Source organism: Symphalangus syndactylus, chromosome X, assembly GCF_028878055.3.
Source record: "Symphalangus syndactylus isolate Jambi chromosome X, NHGRI_mSymSyn1-v2.1_pri, whole genome shotgun sequence".
In the NCBI taxonomy this organism is placed as follows: Eukaryota; Metazoa; Chordata; class Mammalia; order Primates; family Hylobatidae; genus Symphalangus; species Symphalangus syndactylus.
In genome coordinates, this window is record NC_072447.2 from 55,144,996 (window position 1) to 55,157,651 (window position 12,656).

At 48.3% G+C, this 12,656-nt stretch overlaps 1 long non-coding RNA gene across 1 annotated transcript; it reads left to right on the plus strand.

Annotated features, from left to right (window-relative positions):
• Positions 1-276: 276 nt before the first annotated feature.
• LOC129475450 (uncharacterized) lies at positions 277-8,416 on the plus strand. Its single transcript, XR_008654800.2, has 3 exons — positions 277-439; positions 3,447-3,493; positions 8,224-8,416. It is a non-coding gene; the product is annotated as an uncharacterized lncRNA (long non-coding RNA).
• The last annotated feature ends 4,240 nt before the right edge of the window (positions 8,417-12,656 follow it).

Consider the following 12,656-nt stretch of genomic DNA (forward strand, 5'->3'; position numbering starts at 1 on the left):
TGGGACTACAGGCACACACCACCACACCTGGCTAATTTTTGTATTTTTATTTTTAGTAGAGACAAAGTCTCGCTATGTTGCCCAGGCTGGTCTCCAATGCCTGAGCTCAGGCGATCCTACCACCTCAGCCTCCCAAAGTGCTGGGATTACAGGCATGAGCCACCGTGTCCAGCCTAAACTTATTTTTATGTTGTGAACTTAGAATATCCAACCAACAGTAAAGATTACCTAGTACTTCCTAACATGGGATTCTCCTATTTGTTCATCCTAGGATCGTGCTCCTCTGTGGAGCAAGTGCCTCCATGAAATGCCACATTTTGTGAAGAAAGTGCATGCAGGAATATTCAGGAGTCCAGCATGTAGTCATGGCAGCCTTAGGTATTTGAGACAGAACAACCCTCCTGCTGAAGACAACCATAACTCATGCAGGCATGAGTCTGTAAGCATTCTTAGTCTGTAAGCACCTTTTGGAAGGTTTCGTATCTGGGACAGAGATAGACAATTTTTTTTTTTTTTTTGAGATGGAGTTTCGCTCTTGTTGCCCGGGCTGGAGTGCAATGGCGCGACCTCTGCTCACTGCAGCCTCCACCTCCTGGGTTCAAGTAATTCTCCTGCCTCAGCCTCCCAAGTAGCTGGGATTACAGGCATGCGCCACTATGCCCGGCTAATTTTGTATTTTTTAGTAGAGACAGGGTTTCTCCATGTTGGTCAGGCTGGTCTCGAACCCCCGACCTCGTGGTCCGCCCGCCTCGGCCTCCCAAAGTGCTGGGATTACAGGCGTGAGCCACCACGCCCGGTCGACACTTTCTTTTTTTTTTTTTTTTTTTGAGACGGAGTCTCGCTCTGTCGCCCAGGCTGGAGTGCAGTGGCGCAATCTCGGCTCACTGCAAGCTCCGCCTCCCGGGTTCACGCCATTCTCCTGCCTCAGCCTCTCTGAGTAGCTGGGACTACAGGCGCCCGCCACCACGCCCGGCTAATTTTTTGTATTTTTTAGTAGAGATGGGGTTTCACCGTGGTCTCGATCTCCTGACCTCGTGATCCGCCTGCCTCGGCCTCCCAAAGTGCTGGGATTACAAGCGTGAGCCACCGCGCCCGGCGACACTTTCTAATAGTCAATTAAGTAAGTTAATAACTGCCTGGGCAGAAAATGCAGTATTCAGCTAATCCCAAACTTGGAAGGAATTTTCTACCTTTTCAGTTTCGTCTTCTTAAAACTCATCATTTTGAGAGTACTTTGGAGTTACTTGAATATTAATTCTCAGTATGCATTCAACTTAATTACCTTAATGTCCCAGGATTTTAATAACCCTTAAAATTTCCATGTCAGTTTTCATCAGGGAACCTTGTCCTTGAATGCTGCTGCTGTGATTTTCTGTAGAAGTTCTTTAATTGGAACACACTTGGGCAGAGCCTTCCCTTTCATATGGAGCACAGAAACAGCTGCCATGCTCAATTTGCAGTCCTCTTTATTGCGTGGGGATTTTTTTTATATTTTATTTTTTGAGATGGAGTTTTGCTCTTGTCCCCTAGGCTGGAGTACAGTGGCACCATCTTGGCTCACTGCAACCTCCGCCTCCCGGGTTCAGGCAATTCTCCTGCCTCAGCCTCCCGAGTAGCTGGGATTACAGGTGCCCGCCACCACTCCTGGCTAATTTTTGTATTTTTAGTAGAGACAGGGTTTCACCATGTTGGCCAGGATGGTCTCGAACTGACCTCAAGTAATACACCCACCTCAGCCTTCCAAAGTGTTAGGATTACAGGCGTGAGCCACTGTGCCCGGACTGTACAGGAATTTTGAAGAAATCTACAGTATTAACAGAACCTGTGGTATAAATTTATCCCAGGTATAAGTGTCACAAATACTTTTTGCATCTAAGAAACATGCTTTCTTGGAAGCAACACTGGGAAAACTATGTGATTTCACTTTTGCCCACCACGGGAATGAGGTCTTACTGCATTTATTAGCAGTACTCATGGTTGAATCTCTTTTACTTATTTTCTTTTTTCCAACCTTTTCATTTTCTTGCATGGACATCTGAAAGTTGCCTCCAGGCTGGGCATGGTGGCTCATGCCTGTAATCCCAGCACTTTGGGAGGTGGGCATATCACCTGAGGTCAGGAGCTTGAGACCAGCCTGGCCAACATGGTAGAAGCCTCTACTAAAAATACAAAATTAGCCAGGCCTGGTGGTGTGCACCTGTAATTTCAGCTACTCGGGAGGCTGAGGCAGGAGAATTGCTTGAACCTGGGAGGCAGAGGTTGCAGTGAGCCAAGATGGTGCCACTGCACTTCAGCCTGGGTAACAGAGTAAGATTCCATCTCAAAAAAAAAAAAAAAAAAAAAAAAAGTCGCCTCCAAATTTTGGAGTGAGATAAGGTGTATCAAATGAAATGTTAAAGCTATTTTTTAAAAAGTGGGCCGGGTATGGTGGCTCATGCCTGTAATCCCAGCACTTTGGGAGGCCAAGGTGAGTGGATCACCTGAGGTCAGGAGTTCGAGACCAACCTGGCCAATATGGTGAAACCCCGTCTCTACAAAAATACAAAAATTAGCCAGGCATGGTGGCGGGTGCCTGTAATCCCAGCTACTCGGGAAGCTGAGGCAGGAGAATCACTTGAACCCGGGAGGCAGAGGTTGTAGTGAGCCAAGATCGTGCCTTGGAGACAGAGCACTTGGGCGACACAGCGAGTCTCCATCTCTTTTTTTGCAGAGTCTCACGCTGTTGCCCAGGCTGGAGTGCAGTGGCACAATTTGGGCTCACTGAGACCTCCGCCTCCTGGGTTCAAGTGATTCTCCCGCCTCAGCCTTCTGAGTAGCTGGGATTACAGACGCGCGCCACCATGCCCGGCTAACTGAGACTCCATCTCAGAAAAAAAAAGATTGGGTGTGGTGGCTCACACCTGTAATCCCAGCACTTTGGGAGGCCGAGGTGGGCAGATCACGAGGTCATGAGATCGAGACCATCCTGGCTAACACAGTGAAACCCTGTCTCTACTAAAAATACAAAAAAATTAGCCGGGCGTGGTGGTGGGCGCCTGTAGTCCCAGCTACTCAGGAGGCTGTGGCAGGAGAATGGCGTGAACCCGGGAGGCGGAGCTTGCAGTGAGCCGAGATCGTGCCACTGCACTCCAGCCTGGGCGACAGAGCAAGACTCCACCTCAAAAAAAAAAAAAAAAAAAAAGAAAAAGTGTACTGTTTTGGTTTTTTACCAGACAAGAAAGAATATTTTCAGACAGGAAAATTTAGATTAAACGGTAATAATAAAAAGAATGGGAGGAGGGTGAGTCTTACCTAAAGTTTGGCAGCGGAGCAACCCAGGTCATCCTATTCATTTCCTGCTTCGCAGGAGCTGGGATGCAACTCTTAGGTTTTATCTAATTCTACAGGGAGGTAGGGTTTTATCTTCCTGAATTGTTTTAGAAACAATTGTTTTATCTTCCTTACAGAAGCGCATCAAGACTGGATGGTTCCTATGACTGTATTCTCTACTAAGGTAGATAAAATAACTAATGAATAGTAGTGTCAATAGAGTGGACACAGCTATAGACTTACTATGTTTTAATGATTAAGCAGTCAAAATAAAGGTGTTGCAAGATGTGTTAAGTACTAGAAGACAAGTATGTATTTTGGAAATAGCTCTGTTTAAAACCCCAAGAGGGCCGGGCGCGGTGGCTCTCGCCTGTAATCCCAGTACTTTGGGAGGCCGAGGCGGGCGGATCACGAGGTCAGGAGACAGAGACCACAGTGAAACCCCGTCTCTACTAAAAATACAAAAAATAAAAAATAAAAATAAAAATTAGCCGGGCACGGTGGCGGGCACCTGTAGTCCCAGCTTCTTGGGAGGCTGAGGCAGGAGAATGGCGTGAACCCGGGAGGCGGAGCTTGCAGTGAGCCCAGATCGCGCCACTGCACTCCGGCCTGGGCGACAGAGCAAGACTCCGTCTCAAAAAAAAAAAAAATTAAAATTAAAAATAAATAAATAAATAAATAAATAAAACCCCAAGAGAGAAAGTAGTGTCACTCCAGCCCTATGTGTGCCTTTTCTTCCCTTAGAAGTTTTCAATTTCCAGCTGGTCATGGTGGCTCACGCCTGTAATCCCAACACTTTGGGAAGCAGAGGCGGGAGGATCACCTGAGGTCAGGAGTTCAAGACCAGCCTGGCCAACATGGTGAAACCCAGTCTCTACTGAAAGTACAAAAATTAGCTGGGCGTGGTGGTGCATGCCTGTAATCCCAGCTACTCGGGAGGCTGAGGCAGGAGAATCGCTTGAACCTGGGAGGCAGAGGTTGTGGTGAGCTGAGACCACGCCATTGTATTCCAGCCTGGGCGGCAGAGTAAAACTCTGTCTCAGAAAAAAAAGAAGCTTTCTGTTTCCTCCTAGTGGAGGAGGTATAGAGTGCTCTTGTTTGTTTGTTTATTTATTTATTTGAGACAGGGTCTCACCCTGTCGCCCAGGCTGGAGTGCAATGGTGTTATCTCGGCTCACTGCAACCTTTGTCTCCCAGGTTCAAGTGATTCTCCTGCTGCAACCTCCCAAGTAGCTGGGATTACAAGCCTGCGCCACCACGCTCAGCTAATTTTTGTGTTTTTAGTAGAGACGGGGTTTTACCATGTTGGCCAGGCTGGTCTTGCACTCCTGGCCTCAAGCGATCCAACTGCCTTGGCCTCCCAAAGTGCTAGGATTACAGGCATGAGCAACCACACCCAGCCTAGTGCCTCTGTTTAAGGCCAAATCTTCTATTTGTTTCTCAGGAACCTAGCGCTTGTGGTTGTCTCTCATCTATTAATGCATCATCTATATTTCCCACTCTCCTGGCTCACTCCCTTAATATCACCCATCTTTTTTTGGGGGGGGCACAGTTGGGGCACAGGGTCTTACTCTGTCACCCAGGCTGGAGTGCAGTAGCACCATCACGGCTCACTGTAGCCTTGACCTCCTGGGCTCAAGCAATCCTCCCACCTCAGCCTCCCAAACTGTTGGAATTACAGGCATGAGCCACGGTGCTCGGCCCAATATCACCCATTAAGCCCTCTTGATCTTATGTCCCTCTGAAGCTTGCCGCTCTGTTTTTTTTTTTTTGTACTGCCCCCTGCTTCCTGCAAGACCTCAAATCCACTGTGTCTACTTCCTTGCCTTATTTTTATTCTACTCTAATCAGCTTTTATCATCCCAACGAAGTGGCTCCTATAAAAGTCACAGTCAGCTGGGCATGGTGGCTCACGCCTGTAATCCCAGCACTTTGAGAGGCCAAGGCGGGTGGGTCATGAGGTCAGGAGATCAAGAATATCGTGGCCAACATGGTGAAACCCTGTCTCTACTGAAAATACAAAAAATTAGCTGGGCGTGGTGGCTGGCACCTGTAATCCCAGCTACTCGGGAGGCTGAGGCAGGAGAATCACTAGAACCCGGGAGGTGGAGGTTGCGGTGAGCTGAGATTGCGCCACTGCACTCCAGCCTGGCAACAGAGTGAGACTCTGTCTCAAAAAAATTAAAAAAATAAAAAAGTCACAGTCACCTATTCTTTGTCGTTTTACTAGGCCCTTCAGCAGTACTGTACACATGCTTTAGTCCCTAGGTTTCCATGTGTGCACACTTCTTGGTTCTCCTCCACTTTGCCCTCTCATGCCTGGCCCTCTTTCGCCTCACAACCCAAATATTAGACAATATATCACAAACAAATCCCAAAGTGCTGGGATTACAGGCATGAGCCACTGTGCCCGGCTGACTTAAGTATTTTCATAGATTATCTAATGTTCAAATAATGCAATATTCCTCAGCATCTGAACAAATGCGTGGAATGGATGGTGGATAGCAAGAGATACTTGTACTTTCTCCCTCCCTTTCCCTGCCTTCTCCAGGGTCCCCCCCCACATCTCATTAAGTGGCATCTTCTTTCACGTAGTCACTCAGGTCAAAGCTGAGAAGTCATTCCTTTTTTCTTTCTCTCATACCACTTGTCATTGAATTTCCTAAGTTCTATCTCCACACCTGCGCACTGCATCATCACCACTGCTAAAATCCTGAGCCAAGTTAACTTCTTTTTTTTTTTTTTTTTTTTTTTGAGACAGAGTTTTGCTCTTGTTGCCCAGACTGGAGTGCAATGGTGCGATCTTGGCTCACTGCAACCTCTGCCTCCTGGGTTCAAGCAATTCTCCTGCCTCAGCCTCCCGAGTAGCTGGGATTACAGGCGCATGCCACCATGCCCGGCTAATTTTTGCATTGTTAGTAGAGACGGGGTTTTGCCATGTTGGCCAGGATGGTCTCGAACTCCTGACCTCAGGTGATCTGCCCGCATTGGCCCCTCAAAGTGCTGGGATTACAGATGTAAGCCACAACGCCCCGCTGAGCCAAGTTAACTTCTTTTCTCATCTGAACTACTGGAACAGCCTCCTTACCTGGTCTCCCTGTCTCCATGATGACTTACTATACAAGACTCCTGCCAACCTTCCCTCATCCACTGTGCTCCTATCATACCAGCTGCCTTTCAATCCTTAACTGCGCCAAGTTCATCCTTTCTGCTGGAACCTCCTTTCTTCACATGGCTGTCTCCTCCTCATTCAGGACTCAACTCAAGTGTCACTTCTCCTGAGAGGCTCTCCCTGACATCCCTAGCTAACTACTCTAATTATAAAGTTCCAAGGAAGCGCTACAGAAAAGACATCCGTCCCCTGACAGGGCTTTGGGCTACTCTCTTCCCTATGGGAGGTGGGGCAGGAGCTGCTGAGGCTCGTGATTCTTCTTTGGCCACTTCACTCCCAGCTGAGGAGGGACAGGTCAAGGACAGCCTGTGCTTCCACTGGCTCCTGGTCACTACATGTAGCACATTCCAGGTAGACAGGTTCTTCCTGGCTCCCATATTATGAGCTCATCAGACAGCCTCCCCTGCTGTCTTCCTGCCTTGAAAGGATCTAACATGAAAGCATTTTTACTTTCTAAAAGTAAAATGCTCTCTATTCATGGGCAAGAGATTACCACCTCACTGACTGGGACCTTCAGCTAATGCCTTTCTTTCTGGGCATTGCTTTCTTTGCTGTGAAGTAAGAAGAACCATACTTGCCGTATACAATTAAGAAGTGATCTATTCAAAGAGTCACTTGATGACCAAGTGCAGTGGCTCACACTTGTAATCCCAGCACTTTGGGAGGCCAAGGCAGTGGATTACTTGAGGTCAGGAGTTTGAGACCAGCCTGGCCAGCATGGTGAAACCTTGTCTCTACTAAAAATACAAAAATTAGCCGGGCATGGTGGCAGGCGCCTGTAGTTCCAGCTACACGGGAGGCCGAGGCAGGAGAATCACTTGAACCCAGGAGGTGGAGGTTGCAGTGAGCCGAGATTGCACCACTGCACTGCAGTGTGGGCGACAGAGCAAGACTCTGTCTCACAAAAAATAAAAGAGTTGATGATTCCATGGTTCCTGTGGACATATAATAGTTGACTATCACAAAAAATATAACCCTGGCCGGGCACGGTGGCTCACACCTGTAATCCCAGCACTTTGGGAGGCCAAGGCAGGCAGATCACCTGAGGTCAGGAGTTCGAGACCAGCCTGACCAACATGGAGAAACCCCGTCTGTGCTAAAAATACAAAATTAGCCAGGTGTGGTGGCGCATGCCTGTAATCCCAGCTACTCGGAAGGCTGAGGCAGGAGAATCACTTGAATCCGGGAGGCAGAGGTTGCAGTGAGCCGAGATCGCACCGTTGCACTCCAGCCTGGGCAACAAGAGCGAAACTCCGTCTCAAAACAAAACAAACAAAAAACCAAAGCCCTGCCCCAATCCTTCCACTACTCTCCCATGGGAGGAAGCTTAGAGCCACCCTGACCGCTCTTCATTTCACCATCTCTCTCCATTTGTCAGTGACCTGAGGCTGCCTCATTGTTTCTGAGCACTGCTCATGTCAACTGTTCTTCCATGCTTCCTTCAGCCTAGACCCCAGAAACAGCTGCCCCTCTGCCTTCATTCTCTCACCCTTCTGTAACAGATATCCCCTTCCACTCCTTCCTTCCTAACAGAACCCCAATTTGGTTCAGGATGGCAATGTGCCTCTCTAAGAATACTTGGCTCCTCAGCCTTGTACCCCAGGAGAGACTTGCCTCCCAGTTCCGGTCAATGTAACAATGTGAGGAGGTGGGAGTATTAGGTGGAAGTCCATGGGGCGGGTGCCCCTTCCCAAGCAAAGCCTCACAAGAGGCTTTTGGCTCTGCTCTTTTTTCTCTCCTAGAACTTGGAGTGTGATGCCCAGAAGTGTGTGAACTGGTCTGTGACCACAAAGATGAGAACCGCACGCTGAGATTGGTGGAATGGAGACTTTAGTGAGCCTACATGCAGATGACATGGTGACACCCGTGCCCAGCCTGAGCTGTTTTCTTCTGGCTCTCTTATTACATGAGAAAAATAAACCCCTATGCACCTTGGCCTCATCCCCTCGGCTGTCTATTCTTGCAACTTTGGGGCAGGTTTAAATTTTTTTCTAAATTAAAAATTGGGGCCAGGTGCAGTGGCTCATGCCTGTAATCCCAGCACTTTGGGAGGCTGAGGCAGGCGGATCGCTTGAGCCCAGGAGTTACCAATGAAATGGAGTGATGTCTGGGATTTGCTTCCAAATAGAGGGGAAGTGGGTCAGGGTATAGATGAAACAGGATTGATCATAGTTGACAGTTGTTGGAGTTGGGTAATTGGTAAGTCTTTAAAAAAATATTCTCTTTGCATAAATTCCCAAGAATGTTGTGCGAACACTTATGAGCTTGACATTGTGTTATGAATTCTTTGGTTTTTTTTGAGAGACAGAGTCTTGCTCTGTTGCCCAGGCTGGAGTGCAGTGGCTCAATCTTGGCTCACTACAACCTCCGCCTCTGGGGTTCAAGTGATTCTCCTGCCTCAGCTTCCCAAGTAGCTGTGACTACAGGTGTGTGCCACCATGCCCAGCTAATTTTTGTATTTTTTAGTAGAGATGGGGTTTCACTATATGTTGGTCAGGCTGGTCTTGAACTCCTGATCTCAGGTGATCCACCTGCTTTGGCCTCTCAAAGTGCTGGGATTACAGGCGTGAGCCACCGTGCCCTGCCTTTTTTTTTTTTTTTTTTTTGACACAGCGTCTCTCTCTGTCACCCAAGCTGGAGTGCACTGGCACGATCTTGGCTCGCTGCAACCTTCACCTCCTGGGTTCAAGCAATCCCTTCCCCTCAGCCTCCCGAGTAGCTGGGACTATAAGCCCCCACCACCATGCCTGGCTAATTTTTGTATTTTTTGCGGAGGCAGGGTCTCACTATGTTGCCCAGGCTGGTCTCAAACTTCTGCGCTCAAGGGATCCTCCCACCTTTGCCTCCCAAAGTGTTGGGATTACAGGCCTGAGCCACCTGGCCCGGCCTGGATCGGTTCTTCTCCACACTGCTAATGGTGCATAATTGCTATCTGCTTAAACCCCATGGTTTGTGGTTCCTGAAACACATTTGTCTTCTCCTAATGTAAATGATTTGAAAAGGAGGTAAAAGGTATGCTGGTTCCAGCCCCCTGCATGAGCTAAAAGGACACAAAAGGAAAAGGATGATGTTAGTAAGAAAAGGATTACGCAGCTCAAAAAAGCTGAGCCCAGGCTCCTTTGACTTCCTGCATGGCCCTGTGCCCTCATCAACACCCCAAAATGCTAACTCCAGTTGGCTCCATTGTCCAAGCTCCCCTCAGATGCCTGCTTCTCCTAAACTGTCTGCCGCCACCCTGGGCAAGGCCCCCATCGATGCCCTCACCTTAATTGCTGCAGCAGCCTCAGAATTGGTCCAGCTGTCCTGAGGGCCCTCACATTCCATCCGTTCTCCACCCAGAAGTCAGAGCCACCTTCCCAAAGAGCAAATCAAATATATTATTCTTCTTCTAAAATAAACCCTGCGGTGTCAGTTTTTTAAAAATGCAGAAAAAAGGCATATCACATAATTTAATTTTTTTTTCTTTTTTTTTTGAGACGGAGTCTCCCTCTGTTGCCAGGCTGGAGTGCAGTGGCATGATCTTGGCTCACTGCAACCTCTGCCTCCAGGGTTCAAGCAATTCTCCTGTCTCAGCCTCCTGAGTAGCTGGGACTACAGGTGTGTGCCAACACGCCCGGCTAATTTTTGTATTTTTAGTAGAGACGGGATTTCACCATATTGCCCAGGCTGGTCTCGAACTCCCGACCTCGTGATCCGCCTGCCTCGGCCTCTCAAAGTGCTGGGATTACAGGCGTGAGCCACCACGCCCGGCCTAACAAAAAATTTTTTGAGGGGGGATAGAGTCTGGTTCTGTCACCCAGGCTGGAGTGCAGTGGTGCGACCTCAGCTCACTGCAGCCTCGATCTCCCAGGCTCAAGTGACCCTCCCACCTCAGCTTTCCAAGTAGCTGGGACTACAGGTGTGCACCACCACACCCTGCTAATTTTTTTATTTTTATTTTTAATATTAATACAAACTAGGTCTTGCTGTGTTGCCCAGGCTAGTTTTGAACTGCTGGGCTCAAGCGATCCTCCCACCTCAGCCTCCCAAAGTGCTGGGATTACAGGCATCAGCCACAGTGCCAGGCTGATCATATAACTTATAACACAAATACCAGTCTATTAATAACTGTCTCCCAGGCCAAGAAACAGAGCTTTGCCAGCATCCCAGAGGCCCATCAGAGAGACTTTCCTGGCTGGATGTGGTGGCTAACACCTGTAATCCCACCACTTTGGGAGGCCGAGGCAGGTGGATCATTTGAGGTCAGGAGTTCGAGACCAGCATGGGCAACATGGCGAAACCCAATCTCTGCTAAAAATACAAAAATTAGCTGGGTGTTGTGGTGCACGCCTGTAATCCCAGCTACTTGGGAGGCTGAGGCAGGAGAACCACCTGAACCTGGGAGATAAGAGGTTGCAGTGAGCCGAGATCGGGCCACTGCATTCCAGCCTGGGCTACAGAGAGAGACTCCATCTCAAAAAAATATATATATATACACTTTTCTAATCTTAACCCCTTCTTCCTAGGGGCAGCCATACTCCTTCCTTGCTTTATAGTTTAATCATCCACATACACAGCCCTAAATTTTTGCTTTGCCTGTTTTTGAGCTTTCTTTGTTGTATAATATTCCATTTCGTGAACACCACAATTTATTTGCTTGTTTGTTTTTGTGACAGAGTCTTGCTCTGTCACCCAGGCTGGAGTGCAATGGCACAATCTCAGCTCACTGCAACCTCCGCCTCCTAGGTTCAAGCAATCCTCCTGCCTCAGCCTCCCGGGTAGCTGCGATTACAGGCGCCCGCCACCACGCCCGGCTAATTTTTGTATTTTTAGTAGAGACAGGGTTTCACCCTGTTGGCCAGGCTGATCTCAAACTCCTGACCTCAGGAGATCTGCCCATCTCGGCCTCCCAAAGTACTGGGATTACAGGCGTGGGCCACCGTGGCCGGCCAACCACAGTATATTTAATCCATTTTATTATTGCTGGACATTTGAGTTGTTTCCAGTATTTTGCTATTGAGAACAATTGCAAAGCAAGATGGGGGGGTTACAGAATTTTCAAACCGACACAAAAGTAGAGAAGGAATGGTATAATGAACCCCCATAGTGCTGTCTGCAGCTCCAACAATTAACACTGCAATGCAATTGTTTGTAATGAGGGATGCGCATCAGAATCTCTGGAGGTGCCTTTGCCAAACACACAGGCTCCAGCTCAATCTCTGGAGATGCTGAGTTGTTGGCTTGGCTTGTGGGTTGGGAATGTGTAGTTTGCAAGCATTCCCCATGTGACTTTGGGGCACACCTCTGGGTAGGAATCACTGTTTCAGTGGCTCCTTGTTGCCCTTATTCTTTAATGTGACTGATATGGCCTGGCTCCTGCTTTAGCTTTCCTACTTTTTTGCTTGCCTTTCATTTATTTATTTATTTATTTGAGACGGAGTCTAGCTCTGTCACCCAGGCTGGAGTGCAGTGGCACGATCTCAGCTCACTGCAACCTCCGCCTCCTGGGTTCAAGCAATTCTCCTGCCTCAGCCTCCCGAGTAGCTGGGACTACAGGTGTGCACCACCACGCCCAGCTAATTTTTGTATTTTCAGTAAAGATGAGGTTTCACCATGTTGACCAGGCTGGTCTTGAACTCCTGACCTCAGGTGATCCGCCTGCCTCGGCCTCCCAAAGTGCTGGGATTAAAGGCGTGAGCCACCGCACCTGGCCAATTTATTTATTTATTTATTAGAGGCAGGGTCTTGCCATATTGCCCAGGCTGGTCTCAAACTCCTGGGCTCAAGCAATGATCTCACCTTGGCCTTTATTCCTAAAGTCGGATTACAGGTCTGAGCCACCGTGCCCAGCCCCTACTTTTTTTTTGAACTATTCCCTCCTTTACACTCTCACTCTAGCCACACTAAGCCATGTTTATTCTTCTGATGTTTTTCTCGATTCCTGGCTTTTGCACATGCAGTTTCTTTCTTTCTTTTCTTTTTTTTTTTGGAGGTGGAGTCTCGCTCTTTCACCCAGGTTGGAGTGCAGTGGTGCAATCTCAGCTCACTGCAACCTCCGCCTGCCAGGTTCAAGTGATTCTTGTACCTCAGCCTCCTGAATAGCTGGGATTACAGGCATGAGCTACCACACCCGGCTAATTTTTGTAGTTTTAATAGAGACGGGGTTTCACCATGTTGGCCAGGCTGGTCTTGAACT